General features: G+C 40.5%; 1 protein-coding gene across 2 annotated transcripts in view; it reads right to left on the bottom strand.

Moving 5' to 3' along the window:
• The window catches only part of LOC112840070 (neuronal acetylcholine receptor subunit alpha-7), a 119166-nt gene that overhangs the window by 69146 nt on the left and 31118 nt on the right, over nucleotides 1-18902 (bottom strand). The gene's annotated exons all lie outside the window — the stretch shown is intronic.

Raw genomic sequence — 18902 nt, 5'->3', positions numbered from 1 at the left:
GTACCAACCATGGCTTTGACCCAGAACAGGACATCAAAAAAAAATTCTGGGGAACATCAATCTTTCCAACTGGTATGCAAGCAGGGTCTTATCACTGCTGGCCAACCCCAACATGGCCTAGAAAATGAGCAAGTTTCATGCAATAGTTCTACTGAGATGGTGTTTTTCAGAACTTAGCCCCCAGTTCCCACCTAAAGGACTCTGTAAATTGGCAAGTGTCACTCTCTTTAGGAGAAAGTATTTACTAATGCCCCCAAACAGATGTGCCTAGAAGCTGAGACTGTGAGCTCCTCCAACAGGAATTACCTGGCCCTGTTAACTGATGGCATACACAAAAACAGATCCAATGGCAGAAAGAACATGGCATCTGCTGGGGCGTGGTCAGAGGGCTGGAATGCCAATAAGAAATAAATGCTGTTTCTCATTAAAATAGAAATGTGTTGATCATGTAAGGAGCTGGCAAAGATTCTTTGATGCATCAATGCCCCTGGCTCAGCAGCTCAAATTCTGAGCAACTTTGAGAGGTGAACTTGGCAGGCAGGGAGGTATGTGAATCCCAAAGAAAGACAGAGCTGCTTGGGAAGGGACAGGCGACGACACCATCCTAGTAGGGTCCCAGGTCACAGCTGTATCCAGAAGAAGCTGCCAGTTTGGTTACAGGAAAAATACATCCTATTTTCCAAAATAAAACATGGCAGAGTCTTTTTGCTGGAAAACGTTATGTAGCTAACATTTCTCGGTATTCTGTACTGAGCAAATTGTCCCCGACAGAGCCATATATTTGAACTGCACAAGTACTCTAGTTCTGGTTCAACCTCCAATATTATTTGAAAGCATCACTGACCTCTTTTAGGACATATATCTGTTGCGTCAACTTATTAAGGAGTTGTTGTTTTTAATGGACTTAAAATTAGCCAGTGTTCCATTTGGGTGGCTTTCCTTCTTTTAATTGCATCTGTGTTTTCGGCTTCTGAGAAAAAGGCTTCTGTGGTTTGGGAGCTCAATTACTACCAATCTAATTAAAAGGCTTTCTTCTTTCCAACATTCTAACTGAAACCTCATTACAGTGAAACGGAATGTCTGTGGTGTGTAGCAGCATGGGACTGAAGCGCCGGCATTTCAAACTGTAATCAACACTGAGCAGCAGCCAGCCACCACCAGAGAGCACAACGATGCCAGGTAGGGGAGCCCTCTCTGCAGACTCTGGGGGACCAGCCGGCAGATCAGCAAGGAGGCTGCTGTGCACCTTCCCAGAGTGGGTCTCTTTCTTCCACTTCCATCCCAGGGCCACCCGCTGGCTGTGTCTCTCAGCTCTCTCAGTCTGTACAGAGACAAGATGTCCTATGTCCTTCCCACCCCTATGTCCTATGTCCTATGTCCTATGTGGTGCCCCCTCTCCATCACACCCTGAATGTTTGTGTCCCCCCCGAAATTCACATGTTCAAACTTAACCCCCCACTGGAAGGAGATTAGATCATGAGAGCAGCGCCTCCATGAATGGGATTGGTGCCTTATAACAGAGACCCCAGAGAGCTCCCTCACCCCTTCTGCCATGTGAGGACACAGCTGTCTATGAACCATGAAGCAGGTTCTCACCAGACACCAGACTGGCCAGTGCACTGATCTTGGATTTCCCAGCATCCAACCTGTGAGAAATAAATGTTGCTTAATGTTGTGTTGCTTAAGCCACCCAGTCTGTGATATTTTTGCTATAGGAGCCCAAGATGATGAAGACAGTGCCCCACCACACACTGACCTCTACTCAGCTCCAGATGGGGCTCTCTGCCTTCATCCAGCTGCACTGCTCAAAGAATGAATTCTAAGGTTCTTAGTGCAGTACACAGCCTTTTCTACAAGCTAGAGTCCAGCCAAGTGTCCATTCATTCATCTATCCATTCATTCATTCATTCATTCATTCAACAAATGTTTACAGAGCACTTCCTGTCTCAGGCATTAGGCCATCTGGACATATAGAGTAGGAATTGAACATCATTCTTGAGCTCATGGAACATAAAATGTGAGTCAGGTGTAGGATTACACAACTCAACAATGATATAATTACAAAAGGTGACAGCAAAGGAACAGGGTGCCTTCAGAGAGGATGACAGGGGTGGAGGAGTCCCAAGGATGAGCCTTCATTTTTACACCCTATGATACTGGAAGACCAAAAGACATGGATCCCTCATGCCATCACCTGTATCATTTGCCCTTCAAGACCTTATTCCTCCTCACCTCCCAGGGCCTGCTCTCCCCCCACCCTCCTTTCTCCTGCCCTGAACTGAGGCTACCTCCTGGCTCACCAGGGGCTCCAGCATGGAGCCAGCAACTCAGGCAGACCTTGGCTTTGCATAGGAGAATGAGGAGCAGCGAGGAGAGACATAAGAGAGACAGGTTACAGTTCGCCATGAGGAAGAACCTCCCTGGCCTACAACAGCCCAGCCTACTTCAGAAGGCACCTGGCAACCAGGTCCTGGAGTTATAAACACAAAGGACAGCCACCTGCCTGCAGAGGACACTGACACCCCTCAATGGCCCTCCACAGGTACAGCTCAGGTGACCCAGAGCTTGTGCAGTCTACAGTGGCCAGGTCTCCTACACACCCTGGTGCCCATGCTAGCCTCTAGCCCTTCCTTCCTGCCACCCCCAGGATACCCAGATTGCCCTGCTTCCTGAGCCTTCTACAAGAGGACCCAAGGCAGAATTTCATCCTGCATTCAACTGCCGTTTCCCACGGTTTGCATCGCTGCACGTGCTGAGGTGATGTGGAAAACTGGGCACAGAGACCAAGCCTTTGGTTTAGAAAGTTGGCAAACGGAGCTGTGGTTCCCAGATGCCTCTCTGGCCTCAGGCATTAGGATGTTCCTGGCAGCGTATGCAGGGGCTCCACTCCCATCGCCCAGAACCTACTTATTCAGCCTAGGAGGGAAACTTCCTTCCCTCTCACCTAAACATCGTCCACTGACAGCAAAGCCACCAGCCTCCTGCACTGTACTTGAGCTCGTTTAAATCCTGAATTAGCTGATGAAGCTGCATTCAATAGTCTCTTTCCTCATGAGCTGGATGGTACACTGGTCAAACACTAGGATTCCTGCAGGGAGGAGGAATGATATCTCCAAACCCTAGCCCCAAACCCTGGGCCAAGGATCTCTGAATAAATCACCAGCAAGCAGCACAGAATCTGAATATGGGTTTCAGTGATTCCAGACCCTCAGGCTGCCACCTGGCCATTCCTGTCCTGACCCAGCCTGGCAGGACAGAGTGGAGGGGCAGACCCCATGCCAGCAGAAGATCCTCCAGGCTCCACTCTCAGCGGTCCAATCTCAGGCACTCAGTTTCTGTGGGTTTCAATTTTCTCTCCTGGGAACTAAGGAGGTAACAGTTGCCCTGATCACCTCCCAGAGTGGGAGAGGCGAGGAGAGCATCCAAGCCATGACATGTGACTCAGTGCCAGTGTCCGTCCCCGTGGGGCTGCTCTCACCACACAGGTCTCCTGAAAGACCCATTCTCCTTCCTGACCTTGGGATGACACAGGAGGAGACAGAACCTGTGGTTGCCATGGAATCACAGGAGGCCCTTGTGGCAAAGCACCCCCAAAGCCAACTAGTCTAATGCCTCTTTGGTTTTGGTTTTTGTTTTTTATCCTGAGCACTTCATATTATTCAGCCTTAAAAAATGAAGTAATTCTGCTATTTGTGACAGCATAGATGAACCAGGAGGGCACGATCCTAAGTGAAATAAGCCAGACAGAGAAAAACAAATACTACCTGATTCCACTTATACGAGGAATCTACAGTAGTTGAGCTCACAGAAGCACAGAGTTGAATGGTGGCTGCCAGGGGAATGGGAGGTCTTAGGCCATGGCAACAAAAGTTCAGCTTTGCAAGATAAACAATTCCTAGAGATCTCCCGTGAGGCATGGAGCCTATACTTAGCAATGCTATGTTATATACTTAAAAATCTGTTAAAAGGGTATGGTGATTAACATAATAATAAAAAAGAAAAAATAAAAATAAAAAATAAAATAGAAAAAAAGGGTAGATCTTATGTGAAGTGTTATCATAGAAATTAATAATAAATAAATAAAGTTTTTGTATGTCAATCATACTTCAATAAAGGGAGTGTTGTTTTTTTAAAAAGTACACTTTGACTTAAGCAGCCATGTTTTTTGAATCAATCTCCCAGAATAATCATGTATCTGCTTTGAGTACAACAGTTCTGATGATGTGTATTGTGCTATCTTGTATTTCATATAGCAATTATTCTTCTGGAAGTCGTACAGCAACATTATTCAACATTATTTTGCAGAGCTCCCAACACTTTTTCTTTGCTTTTTTATAGATGCTGAGAAAAAGTAGATAACAATACATCTCACTGTGTCTAAATTCTTGTTTGCAGAGAAAATTGCTGGATAACATAAATTCCTATTTGTGTAGTCTCTATAGTTTATACCAAGGATTACTTCTTTTATCTAATTTAATTTTACACCTATATTTTTGCCCTAGTTTTACAGAATAATAAACTAAGAGTCTGATTTTCCCTAAGTCGGCAAGATAGTAGATCTGACAGACACACACACACACACAAACCCTCATATCCAGAATAAGAAATCAATAAGAAAAGGGCAGACAAGCAAATAGAAAAATGGGCAAAAGATGAACAAGCATATGATTTTCACCACAGAGAATATCAGTAAATGATATCTGAAAATAACATAGCTAAATCTTCAGTAGACATTTGCATTCTTCCAAATGTCATGCACGCACGCATGCACACACTTTGTTTTTAACTCATTCAGTCTTGTGACAACCCAGCAAAATCAGTACTATTATTATTTTCATTCAATAATGGAGATTATGGGAGAGCTCCCACATTTAATCTAATATGTCTCTGTTCTGCTCGAATGTCTTCAGGTGAGCATATCTATCTTTATAATCAAGAGGAAATGGGTGCAAAAAATGTCAACTGTGAAACAAAACAAGCTCCTGGCCCTATGTCACACGGCTCAGTGTGGAAGCTGAGATCCAACCCCTTACCTGTTTATTCCAACACCTGTGTTTGAGCCACCATGAGACTCTGTCATAACAGTGAGCACCTTGGTGATGTTAATGAAAAGTGGTTGTCTTTGGTATTTGTATCATATAGGAGTTCTCGAAGTACAGTCTGGGAACCTCTGAGGTTCTGAGATGCTTTAGAGGATCAGTGAAAAACTTTTTTCATAATCATTAGAAGTTACTAAGCTGTTTCCCCCTCATTTCCTCATGAGCACTGAGTAGAGCTTTGCAGAGAGCCCATGGCATATGATGTCAGCAGCAGACTGAATACAGAAGCAGGTAAGAGAATCCGGCTGTCTTCTATTAAGCTTGGCACCAAGGAGATATGCAAAATATAAAACAGCGCCATCCTTCTCATTAAAATTGTTTTGCTGGGCGCCTGGGTGGCTCAGTTGGTTAAGCGACTGCCTTCGGCTCAGGTCATGATCCCGGAGTCCCGGGATCGAGTCCCGCATCGGGCTCCCTGCTCGGCAAGGAGCCTGCTTCTCCCTCTGACCCTCTCCCCTCTCATGTACTCTCTCTCTCTCATTCTCGCTCTCTCAAATAAATAAATCTTAAAAAATAATAATAATAAAATAAAATAAAATTGTTTTGCTTGGGTAAATATAGTTACTTTTTAGAAAAAAATATTGGTTATATTAACATGGCGTGGGTTTATTATAATTTTAAATGAATTAATGAACTTAAACTGTTTTCTTAATTTTCATTTCTAACATGGTAAATATTGATAGATATAACCCATGTAAAGAAAATTGGGAGGAATTCCCTATAACTTCTATGAGAGTAAAGGGGTCCTGAAGCTTAAAAGTTTGAAAGCCACTGGTAAAGGGCTCAGCATTTGTTAAGACAGTCTGTTTCTCATACCTAAGACCTGGCCCTCTCAGGGTGCAGAGCCCTATGTCATTTCTGTTCTCATTTTGGGGTTGCTCATGGTCTGTGACACGGGAGTACAACTGAAAAGTCTAGACATACAGGCAGACCTGGCTGTGTTACAAACAAGCTGTGTAGACTTGGGGTGGTCACTGAGCTTTTCCGAGACTCAGATTCCTATACATAAAAATGGGAAACTGATTGCCATCTCTCCAGCAAGTTGCAAGGATTAAATGAGTAATGCACAAAAAGTGCCTAAAACATAGGAAAGTTTTCCACCTTTCTTTTTTTTAAAGAATTTATTAATATATTTGAGACAGAGAGAGAGAGAGAGAACCTAAGTGGGGAGGAGGGGCAGAGGGAGATGGAGAAGCAGGCTCCCCACTGAGCCAGGAGCCTGATGCTGGGCGCAATCCCTGGACCCTGGGATCATGACCTGAGTCAAAGGCAGATACTTAATCGACTAAGCCACGCAGGCATCCCACGTTTTCCACCTTTCAGTGATCAGAAACAAGTTCTTCCAACACAAAGGTACTGGGGAGACTTAAAAGTTTGGCCCACTGAGGCAAAATCTCATCTCTATCCCTGACTGCCTACCTTTGGAAGTGGCACATAATTATATTGCTTTGATTCTCACTGAAATCTGGGCCTAAAAGGTAAATGTCTTGATGTTAACATTTACTTTTCCTAATAGGTTAAGGGTATTGTGATGTATGAATATGCAGATGTGAATCTTTTCAAAAAGAATGTGTGCAACACAGTTTCAAGTGTTGGATGCTCATGTCCTTCCACCAGCTACCCAGCTTCTCAACAGGCATGGCCCAGGAACCTCACTATTTTCCTACTGAGGTTCTGGAAATCTTTAATCGTCACTGGCATGTTTAGAGATATATACTTATTTCTAACAGTATTGTTAAGTACTAACAAATAAAGGAAATGTGTTATGCTGTGGTCCTTTAAAACACAGCACAATACTGTAGACAGTGCTCCAAAGAACTCCACTGAAGCAAATTTTGGTCCTTGGAAAACTGCCTCTGGAACTCCCTGAAGTGATTTTGAACACTTTTATCTTATTTTTTAACTACCAAAATTAATCCTGCATAGCTCTAGAACACTGTTTTCAGGAGCAATGCAGAGAAAGACTTGAAGAAATCTGTAAAATCAGGCCAGAATACTTATATATTTTATATATATACATATTCCTCCCAACAGGTCAGTGTGTAATTCCTTACTGACTTAAGCCCAGGTAAGACACACCATAACCAAGGGTACAAAACTGGCCCATCAGGCTGATTCCTTGGGAAGTATGCATGCCAGGTGAACTAAGGCAAGTGTGGCTCCTGAGCTTAGGTCCTTGACTTGGCCAACGCCAACTGATTTTCGTTCCCCTGTGAAACCTACTGCCCAGTGCAATATTGAAGGGACTGGGGCTCATTACCAAGCCACTCCAGCTGCCTGTGTGTGCAGGTATGAGAGGGATTCCCTGGTGAAGTGACCCGCCCTGACCCTGTATGTTTCCTGCTGGGTCCCCGTCCCCAGCACTCCCCAGGTTCCCCAAGGAGAGGAGGGTGATTTCAAGAGTGCACTTTTAACTAGGACTGAGAGGCCTTCTTTCCACTTCTGCAAGAAGAAGAGCCTCCCTATCTCCCCCAGAAGACCCAAATCTGGAGCAACAAAGCCGGGGAAAGTGATCATGACAGTGGAACCTAACCAAGAAGACACCATGCCTTGAGTTAGCAGAGCTGGGAAGTGGAGGGTATGGTGGCAGGAACAGGGGAGATTATGGAGTGCAGGGGAGGGAGAAGGGCTTCAGTGTCACTGGGTGACCCAAGAATCAAGCTTTATCTCAACTCTCCTTGAACAGATACAATAGATTTCCCTTTACACTTAACCATCATCCTAACTGAATCGGTGTCCAAGCATTGCCTTCACTACCACACATGCAGCACACAGAACACATTATCTTTGAACTAAGAGCAAATAATCATGTGTACCACCAGATCCCCACGAATGCCTGAGAAATTGCAGAAATGTATGCAGCATCAGCACCAGGCTTTTCCAATGAACTCTGGCAGGAAATTATTGTGGTGTGTCTCATTATAATTGAGGTCCTCTAGAGACACCCGCTAGAGACACAGCGTTCCCAACAGAACACCCCATGTGTAACTGGTACAAAGGTGGGTTCAAAAGGCCAAAGAGGAGGGGATGAAGCACATGAAAGGAAGGTGAGAGCAGGATATAAAAGCAGTAACGTTTTCTTTCCTTGTTGTTATTTGGCATTTCTAATATTTCTACAGGTAATACAGATTAATTGGTTTAATAAATTGAGGAAAAATAAACAGGACCACAAATAAAGAAAGAATGATATGAAAAAATAGTTCACCACCACCACTGTAACCCAGAAAATTAAAAATCATGAGTAGACACATTGTGAGGATAAAGCCTGGGCAAGATGAAAAAAAAATTGGAATGACAGCTGCATAAAAAAATATGGCAATAAATGAATGAACAAATGGATGGATACATTTTTAAAAATAGCAAAGACAAGGAAGAAAGGAAGGCAAGCAGATACGCACAACTAAAATACAAAATACAGTCTGGAAAAAAGCCCAAACAAGAAGAGCATGCTTCCCATGAGTTCTTTAATAGTATATAACCTAATAAAATCTTGGATCAAATTAAACATGATTTCAAAGACAAGATTATAAAATAACCAGATGAAATGAAAGGGAAACTGCAGAGTTAAATAAATGAACTGAGAACCAAAACAACATGATTACATAGCTAATAAATTGGACACAGAAAGGGACAAAACAGGCCCAGCTAAAAATTGAGTTACTGGCATGAAAGCAAGGCATGAGATAATCACAGTTTGTGCAGAGGAAAAACACAAAGAGATTAAGTCAATTAAGGAAGATGTCGGAGATGGAGGTGACGCAGGAAGACAAAAGTAGAGCTGAAATGGAGAACAGACCCATGAGAAAAGCGCGTGCCCAGGAGACATACTCCTGGTTCTGCCAAGACAGTAGACTCCATAACCTGAGCACCGTCATGCCACAAAACACCTAGAAATGCTGGAAGAAATCAAACCAATCTTTTTTAATGCAAACCTAAGATCATAAAAACAGTACGAGAAATCCCTTGAAACAAAAATCCAAGAGAAAACTAAAAAGAACATTGTGAGTACATGAGTTGATGCTGCCAGAGGCCGGGGGTTTGGTGCAGTGGGGGCCAGTTATATCCATAGAGAGCTTGAGCAGTGCCCTGGTGGGACTGAGGACAAAGCTGTGATTGCACAGGTGGAGTGGAACCAAACCAAACCCCCACACCACATCTCTCCACATGACACCAGCCACAATCCTTTGTACACCCCTATACTTCCATGGATTTTTATCTCCAGCAGCATCCCCCCCGCCCAATTCTCATGGAAAATATGCAAAAAAAAAAAAAAAATCACCTTTTAACTCTGACATGGGGATGGAGGGAGCAAATCTAGGGAAACAGGCCACCTAGAGCCTTCTCCTTAGCAAAGGCCTACTCTCCAGACTTTGTCAGATTTATTCTTGCTGGGGAGAGGGCATCCTGCCCACACCAGTACCCTGTCATCTTTGTCTCACCAGACTGGGGAAGGGAAGAGCTGTATCACCAGGAAACACCCAAGAGCACAGGCCCACCAAAAGACTGAGATTTCATCATAAGATTATAGAATGCTTCCTCTTCCACTCACCTCTCCACCACAACACTCCAGTAGGACAGCAGTGGGTACGGCTGAAAGAGCTACAGACTCCCTGAGCAAGAATGCCAAGGGGCAGGCCAAGGTCAAGCAAGGAGACAAAAATAAGGACACTAGAGGAATGTGAAGCCTCTGGCTCCTAAAGCTACAGCAAACAGTAACACGTAACCACTAGCCAAACTAACATAAATTCTCATACCAAGGTGTATTTGCCTCATCTCCTATTACCTTAGAGGTCATTTCTGACTTATGACAGAAAAACCACGAGGCAACTAAAAGACAAGAAAAAATCATCTGAAGAGATGAAGCAAGCATCAGAACAAGACTCTGACATCCAATCTAAAATGCCATTCAACTGTAAGATACATGTACTTCCCAAAAATGTTAAAATGTGAAAAAAAAGTCTTAGAATTGATGGACTATGGTGTACAATGTATTTTTACAGATAATGAAAGTTAAAGAAGGTATGAGAAGTAGGAGACTTGTAACAATCCATCCCAACCTCATTCATTCCAGGGTTCGAAAAACAAGTGGGGGCAAAGAGCCTACCCGGGGGTTTCTTCCAGAATCAACATTGAGATTTTTCCACATTACCTGAAAGGCAGAGAAATTTCTAAATTTGCAGATGTTCCTAAACTCATTCAAACATAGAATATGTTGCTAAACTATAGGAACTAGAAAAACAATGAATTTCATCGTGGTGGTTTCAGAACACTAACAACTACAATTCAGGAAGAGAATTTGAGAGTCCTTGTCACCCATTTCCAAACAGCATGTTACCCTGCACACCTTAATCAAGAAGGAGATAAGAAGCAAAACGGGAATATTTCCCTCTTCCAAATAGTTCAACAAAACATTACAGAAAAGGAAAAGATGGGCATTTAAAGCAACCAAAGATCTACTAAGGGACAGGCCAGATGGTGGGGACTTCTGTAAAAAGATAAGCCAATAACTATTCCTGGACCCCTCAGAGGAGTCAGAGGTCAGGTGGTGGCTGAGAGTGGGTGTGGACGCAGTGTATGCAATGGGTCCCCAACACATGCATGGGGGAGTGAGCACTGATGAAGCAGTCTAAAGGCCCTTCCCACAGCAGCTGACCCAAAGTGTTTTCCTCTTCAACCTATTTATGGGACCAAATGCCCACCCCTGGTGATGCACTTTTACTAAGGACCTGCTCTCTGTCATACAGATACCTGAGGGAGAGGCAGGAGCATTATATGGCAACACTTCAACCTCTATGGAGGCTCCAGAGGTCCCACACAGACCTAAAGGTGGCCCCACATGTCCCAACATGCCTGTTCTGAGTTCTTGATGTTCTCATGCATGCTGCTACCTAGGCAGCCCCCAGTGCCAACTCCAAACCTAGCAACACAGTAGCAGAGAAGTCTGCATTTAAGGTTCTACCCTTTAAAGAAACCAGGCTGGAGTCATCTTGGAAACCTGAGCGCTAAAGAGTACTACCCAAATGATAGACATCAACAAAGAGAAAGCACAATGATGCCTTCTCATAGAACCCCAGTTCATGCTGTTATCACAAGGATTTTGAGAAATCCCAAAGAACCTGACTAAAGTTGTGGTTCCCAAACGGAATTATAGGATACTTTTTGTTCTTCTATACAATCTATAAATAATGAGTCCTCTACAGATCTTCAGACTCTAATCCTTTTCTTACAGACTTGTAGAAAGCTAATAAATTACCAGTGCCCAGAAATAACTTGGCAATTCATCCTAACTAATCACCGCAGAGTTCTAACACTAAGAAAGGAAAATTCTACACCTTTCCCTTCCCCAGCCTGGAAGTCCATTTGCCATCTAATACAGAGCATATTCAGATGCCCTATTCTACATGGAACAATGAGGAGCTAAATAAGCCAAATTCAGACTATTCACAGACCTCATTTCTTCTTCTGGAAAGTACAAAGAAGTGATTCATGCCATAAAGCACACTATACCAATTACCAAATATCACAAAATCAGGAACAGAATGACTTTGGAACTTTCTTGTAATTCTGGTGATTAAATAGTTTGCATAAAGTTCCAAAGTATGCTCTTCCTTAATAAATGACCTTTTGTTACATGTCAGCCACTTAATATTTCAGGGAAATTTTTTTCATTATAAACCCTGAATTTGCTAGGAAGAAAATGCTCAGTGCAGGGGATGCCTGAGTTGAAATCTACAACAATTGCAGCTGACTCTGTCTTCCACAACTTCCCATCTCCCAATCCCTATCTATAATTATGCCTTCACCAGTAGATCAAAATGAACCTGCACCTATTTTTATGTTCATTATAATCTAGAACAACAGTTTCTCTTCAGTTTAACAAGGGGATGCACTTGCCATAAATTGGATTCCATAAATAGACTGTTATAAAGGATTAGGTTATGAAATAAGGAGAGATTCCCAGGGAAGGAAGTGCCCCCTTGATATTTCTTTTTTTCTTTATTTTTTTTATTATTATGTTATGTTAATCACCATACATTACATCATTAGTTTTTGATGTAGTGTTCCATGATTCATTGTTTGTGTATAACACCCAGTGCTCACTGCAGAATGTGCTCTCCTTAATACCAATCACCAGGCTAACCCATCCCCCCACCCCCTCCCCTCTAGAACCCTCAGTTTGTTTTTCAGAGTCCATAGTCTCTCATGGTTCGTCTCCCCCTCCGATTTCCCCCCCTTCATTCTTCCCCTCCTGCTATCTTCTTCTTTTTTTTAACATATAATGTATTATTTGCTTCAGAGGTACAGGTCTGTGATTCAACAGTCTTGCACAATTCACAGCGCTCACCATAGCACATACCCTCCCCAATGTCTGTCACCCAGGCACCCCATCCCTCCCACCCCCCACCACTCCAGCAACCCTCAGTTTGTTTCCTGAGATTAAGAATTCCTCATATCAGTGAGGTCATATGATACATGTCTTTCTCTGAATGACTTATTCACTCAGCATAATACCCTCCAGTTCCATCCACGTCATTGCAAATGGCAAGATCTCATTCCTTTTTTTTTCCAAACAACACAAGTTTATTATCTCACTGCTCTGTAGGTCAGAAGCCCATACTAGTTTGGCTGGTTTCTCTGTTCTGGACTTCATAAAGCCCAAATCAAGGTGCCAGTCATCTGGGATTTTATTGGAAGACTCTGGGAAGAAAGTGCTTCCAAGTTCATTCAGGTGGTATGCAGAATTCAGCTCTTTGTGGTTGTAGGACTGAAGTCCACTTCCTCGCTGGTGTCAGCTGCATTGTATGCCTTATAACACTCTCTGTCCTCAAACTCCAAAACTGCTAGAACTCATACAGGAATTCAGTAAAGTGGCAGGATAAAAAATCAATGCACAGAAATCAGTGGCATTCCTATACACCAACAACAAGACAGAAGAGAAAGAAATTAAGGAGTCGATCCCATTTACAACTGCAACCAAAACCATAAGATACCTAGGGATAAATCTAACCAAAGAGGCAAAGGATCTGTACTCAGAAAACAATAAAATACTCATGAAAGAAATTGAGGAAGACACAAAGAAATGGAAAAACGTTCCATGCTCATGGATTGGAAGAAGAAAATATTGTGAAGATGTCAATACTACCTAGAGGAATCTACACATTCAATGCAATCCACATCAAAATACCATCCACTTTTTTCAAAGAAATGGAACAAATAATCCTCAAATTTGTATGGAACCAGAAAAGACCCTGAATAGCCAGAGGAATGTTGAAAAAGAAAAGCAAAGCTGGCGGCATCACAATTCCGGACTTCCAGCTCTATTACAAAGCTGTCATCATCAAGACAGTATGGTACTGGCACAAAAACAGACACATAGCTCAATGGAACAGAATAGAGAGCCCAGAAATGGACCCTCAACTCTATGGTCAACTAATCTTTGACAAAGCAGGAAAGAATGTCCAATGAAAAAAAGACAGTCTCTTCAACAAATGGTGTTGGGAAAATTGGACAGCCACATGCAGAAGAATGAAACTGGACCATTTCCTTACACACACAAAAATAGACTCCAAATGGTTGAAAGACCTAAACGTGAGACAGGACCCCTTGATATTTCTTAAGAACTTTCACCAACTTCCAGAGTGAATTGCTCTCTATTTTATTCCTAGCTCCCAAAGACACTCTTCTGACCAACCCCATGCTGCAGCACTCACTTCCCCTTTGCCCCCAGGAGAACCTTCCCAAGATGCCACCTAAGTTGTTTTGCCAGGAGTTTAAATGTACTCTTCTGTTCTCATGTGTCCCCAGAGTCTCTGACAGTGGTCAACTCCATCAGAAAGGCAAGGGGAATAATGGTTAAGAACACACCTTCTCTTCTGGCTCTTGCAAACTGCATAAACACACGAATAAGAAAGAAAATCTTGCCCAATTAACTCACAAATGAAAAGGAAAGGAATAATACCACAAAGATTATGAATGCGTTTTGCTGATTTGGATAAGAGGGATAAAATAAGATTTCTCAAAACATACAAATGGGAAAAAAAGTGACAGATTGCCATTGAATATGGTTGTCTTCTCTCATTTTATTGGATTAATTCTAACATCAAATTTATAAATAATGAACAAAACTTTGAAATACTGCTACATTTCCACATCCTGGACTTGTCCTTTGGGTATGGGCTCATGGATAGATAGTAGGAAATGATTCTGAGAAACTGAAAGATCGACTGGCTTCCACAACTATGGACCATTTTCTTAAATCTGTACTAATGCAAAGGTGTGTTTATATAAAATAAAACAAGTCAGCTGTTAAGAAAGTATTTTAAAATGATAAGACTCAGGAGCTGATGATGGTATAGTGAAACTGGTAGTTTCCAATACTGTGTGAGTCAATGTGTAAAGTGCTATGTACTTTCTTCAAAGCAACCTTTAAATTTGCCTTTATGTCAAGAAACTTAAAAAAAAATAAAGCTATTAACTTTTTGGGCTAATTCCACATCTAAGAAATGACCTTAAAGAAATGGCCAGGAATCAGAATTAACAAGGAAGTCCAAAGGTATGGTTATATACTTATAGTGCTTACAATATTATAAACAAATTAACTGTCCAATAATAAATTTTTAGCATATCCATAAAGAGAAATACTATGTAATTACTAAAATGTTTTTTTAAAAAATGTAATCATCTGAAAAACACATTAGAATGTGTTTTGGGAGAAAAACATCCCATAAAATTGTACTTACAGTATTATCCATTGTTTAATTGTATTATGTGATCCTCCTATTTCTCATCCCATTTACTCATGAATATGATCTGATACTTTCAGTACTGAACTGCTCTCTGAAATCTTCTCTCACATCCAACCTGCTTTACTAAGAGTCACTTGACTTCTCTAAATAAAATACACACAGGATGTGATACTGATCTTAACATACACATAACTATAGAACTTATGATTCTTATCTCATTTTTGATACTATATATTTTGACTTATTATAGAATTTTTAAATGCTCATTGCAAGAGCAATAAAAATGATTAAGTTCCAGAAAGATGAAGTAAACTTTTTCCCATTCTTACCACTAAATACAACTAAAAGCAACTAAAAACTCTGGATGTTATATATAAGGCAAACAGAAAAAGACTCTAAAAAGTATACAGAAGAAGGCAGACTGCCTCTAGACCTTAGTACCAAGGAATAACACTGCAGTGAATCCCCTGGGTTTTATTTTTGATTCTTATATCCCAGAAGGACAATTTGGAAGCCATGACTTTCACTAGGTAGTAACGTAGGGAGGAACAGAAATTCATATCTGCCTAGCAGTAAGAAGGGGCCCATCCCTTTCCCCTTCCCTCATGTCAACCAACGAAGCCAAGTATGAAATCTCAACTTCCACCCTCACCTAGCATTTAGGCAATGCCCCCTCTTCCTCTGCTAGAGTGGTGTCAGAGAAAGACACATAGACAGAAAGTTTAAATAAGACCCCAGACTCTCATAACATAATAACCAAAATGTCTAGGTTCCTATTGAAAATCACTCATCATGCAAAGAACCAGGAAGATCTCAAAGTGAATTTAAAGAGAAAATCAATATGGGGTGTCTGGGTGGCTCAGTCGGTTGAGTCTGGGATTGAGCCCCACATCGGGCTCCCTGCTCATTGGGGAGCCTGCTACTCCCTCTGACCCTCCCTGCTCTCATGCTCTTCTCTCATTCTCTCTCTCGAATAAATCTTTATTTAAAAAAAGACAGTCAACAGATCCCAACAAGATGAACAATTCAAAGATGTTAGAATTATCTGATAAAGATTTTAAAGCAAACATCATAAAAAATCTTCCAAAGAGCAATTACAAGCATAAGAGTAATAAGTGAAAAGATAGTCTCAGCAAAGAACTACAAGATATAAAGAAAAATCATGAAAACTTCAGAGGTGAAAAATAAAATAACCTAAATAAAAACTAAATGGATGGGCTCAAGAGCAAATGATTGAAGAATGAGTGAACTGGGGGATAGAACAATGGAAATAACCCAATTTGAAAAACTGAGAAAAATTAAAAAAAAAAAAAGAAAAACTGAACAGAGCCTCAGCGACCTATGGGACTACAACAAAGATCTAACAATTGTATTATTGGAGTCTTGAATCAAAAAGAAGGTGGAACTGAAAAAGTACATGAAGATGTAATGGCTGACACTTCCCAAATTTGAGAAAAGATACAAATCTGTAATTTCTAGAAGTGAGCAAATCCCAAATAAATCTAAAGAAATCCCAACCAACACACATCATAGTCAAAAAGTAAGGACAATGAATAACCTTTAAAAACAGCAAGAGAGAAACAATACCTTACCTGTAGGGCAAAAGCAATTCAAATGCTAGTGTATTATTCATCAGAACCATAGTGGCCAGAAGGACATGGCATAACACTTCGAAGTGTAAAAAAAAAAAAGGATCAACTCAGAATCCCATATGCAGTGGTGAAGAATGAAGGGGAACTCAAGGCATTTCAGGTGAAGGCAACTAAAAGAATTTGTTGCCTATGACCCTATCTTGAAAAGAAAAAAATGGACAAAGAAAGTTCACTAAGCAAAAAGGAACCAATAAAAGAAGAAAGCTTGAACATAAAGAAGGAAAAGATAGAGCAAGTGAAAATATGGGTAAATATGATCAGCTTTATTTCCCCTGTTGAGTTTTCTATATTGTGTTTCATGGTTGAAACAAAATTATAAAACAGCCTGAGGTGGTTCTAAATATATGTAGAGGAAGTAGTAAAGATGATTATATTATAAAGGAGGGATAGTAAAGGATGCAAACAGAGGTAAGATTTCTACTTTGCGCTCAAGCAGATAAGATGCCACATCAGCAGACAATGATAAGCTATTTATATGTACAGCAACACCTAGAACACCCACTAAAAATCTACATAGAGAATTTCACTCAAAAACACTATTGATAAGTCAAAAAGGAAATTCCAAAAAAAGTTTAAATAACCTACAGAAAGCAGGTAAAACAAAATAGAAAAATGAAAGAAAGGAAGATAGAAGATAGAAGCACCAGAAAACAAAAACAAAATGACAGACTTAGAACCTAACATATCAATAATTATATTAAATGTAAATGGCCTAAATATAGCAATTTAATGAAGGAAACTGGCAAAGTACATTAAAAAACATAACCCAACTATGCTGTCTAAAGAAACTTAACATCAAATATAACAATATAGGCAGGTTGAAAGTAAAAAGATAGAGAAAGAAATAGCATGCAAACCTTATCCAGATAGATCAGAACTGGCTATATTAGTATCAGATAAAGTAGCATTCAGAGCAAAGAAAATTACCAGAGACAGATAAGGACATTACATAATGATAAAGGGTCAATTCACCAAGACATAGGAATCCTATATGTGTGTGCATAAAACAAGAGAACTTCAAAACACATACAACAAAAAAGTTGAAAAAACTTAAAGGAGAAATAGAAATATCCACTATTATGGTTGGAGCTCTTCATACTTCTTTCTCAGTACTCTAAAGAACAAGCAAAGAAAATCAGCAAGCTTATGGAAAAACTTATCAAAACACCTATCAACAGGATATAACAACATTTGTAAAAAACTTCACCCAACAACAGCAGAATATTCTATTTTCAAGTGTCCACTGAATGTATACCAATATAGAGCATATTCTGGGCCATAAACAAACCTTAACAAATTTAATCTAATTGAAATCATACAAAGTGTTTGTTCTCCAACCACAATGAAATTAAACTAGAAATCTATATCAGTAGGACAAGAAAATATTCAAAGGCTAAAACACTGAAGAACATATATCTAAATAATGTGTGTCTCAAAGAGGAATACACAAGAGAAATGTTTAAAAATACATTGAAAATGAAAATATAACATCAAAATTTGTAGAAGTGAAATAAAGCAGTGCTGAGAGGGAAATTTATAGCACTTGAATGCATACATAAGAGGAAAAGTCTCAAATCAATAGTCTAAATTATCAGCTGAAGAATCTATAAAAAGAAGAGCCAAAATACCCAAAGCAAAAATAATAAAAAATAAAGAGCAGAAACTAATTTAAAACAAGTAGAGAAAAAATCAGTAAAACAACGAGCTAATTATTTTAAAAGACCGATAAAATTAAGAAACCTTTAGCAAGACCAACAAAGAAAAGAGAGAGAAGTCACAAATAACCAAATCAAGAATAAACTGGGATATAAAAATAGGTCCTGCAGACAACCAACAGATAAGATGGTACAATACAAAAAACTCAATGCATATAAGTTTGAAAATTTAGAAGAAATAGACCAATTCCTCCCCCCACCAAAAAAAGAGAAACTATCACAATACATCCAATATGAAATAATTTAAAAACCCTATAAAAATAGTTACCCTATGACCCAGCAATTGCACTACTGAGTATTTACCACAAAGACACAGATAGAGTGAAAAGATGGGCCATATGCACCCCAATGGTCAAAGCAGCAATGTCCGCAATAGTCAAACTGGAAAGAGCCGAGATGCCCTTCAACAGATGAACAGATACAGAAGATGTGGTCCATATATACAATGGAATATTAATCAGCCATCAAAAAGGATGAATACCCAACTTTTACATCAACATGGATGGGACTGGAGGAGATTATGCTAAGTGAAATAAGTCAAGCAGAGAGAGTCAATTATCATATGGTTTCACTTATTTGTGGAACATAAGAAACAGCATGGAGGACATTAGGAGAAGGAAGGGAAAAATGATAAGGGGGAAACTGGAGGAGGAGATGAACCATGAGAGACTATGGACTCCGAGAAACAAA

The sequence above is a fragment of the Callorhinus ursinus genome, unplaced genomic scaffold (genome assembly GCF_003265705.2).
Source record: "Callorhinus ursinus isolate GAN/ISIS: 27379988/994484 unplaced genomic scaffold, GSC_fseal_2.0 scaffold47, whole genome shotgun sequence".
In the NCBI taxonomy this organism is placed as follows: Eukaryota; Metazoa; Chordata; class Mammalia; order Carnivora; family Otariidae; genus Callorhinus; species Callorhinus ursinus.
Note: the sequence above shows the minus strand (reverse complement) of the source record. Positions and strands in the feature narration are given on the sequence as shown.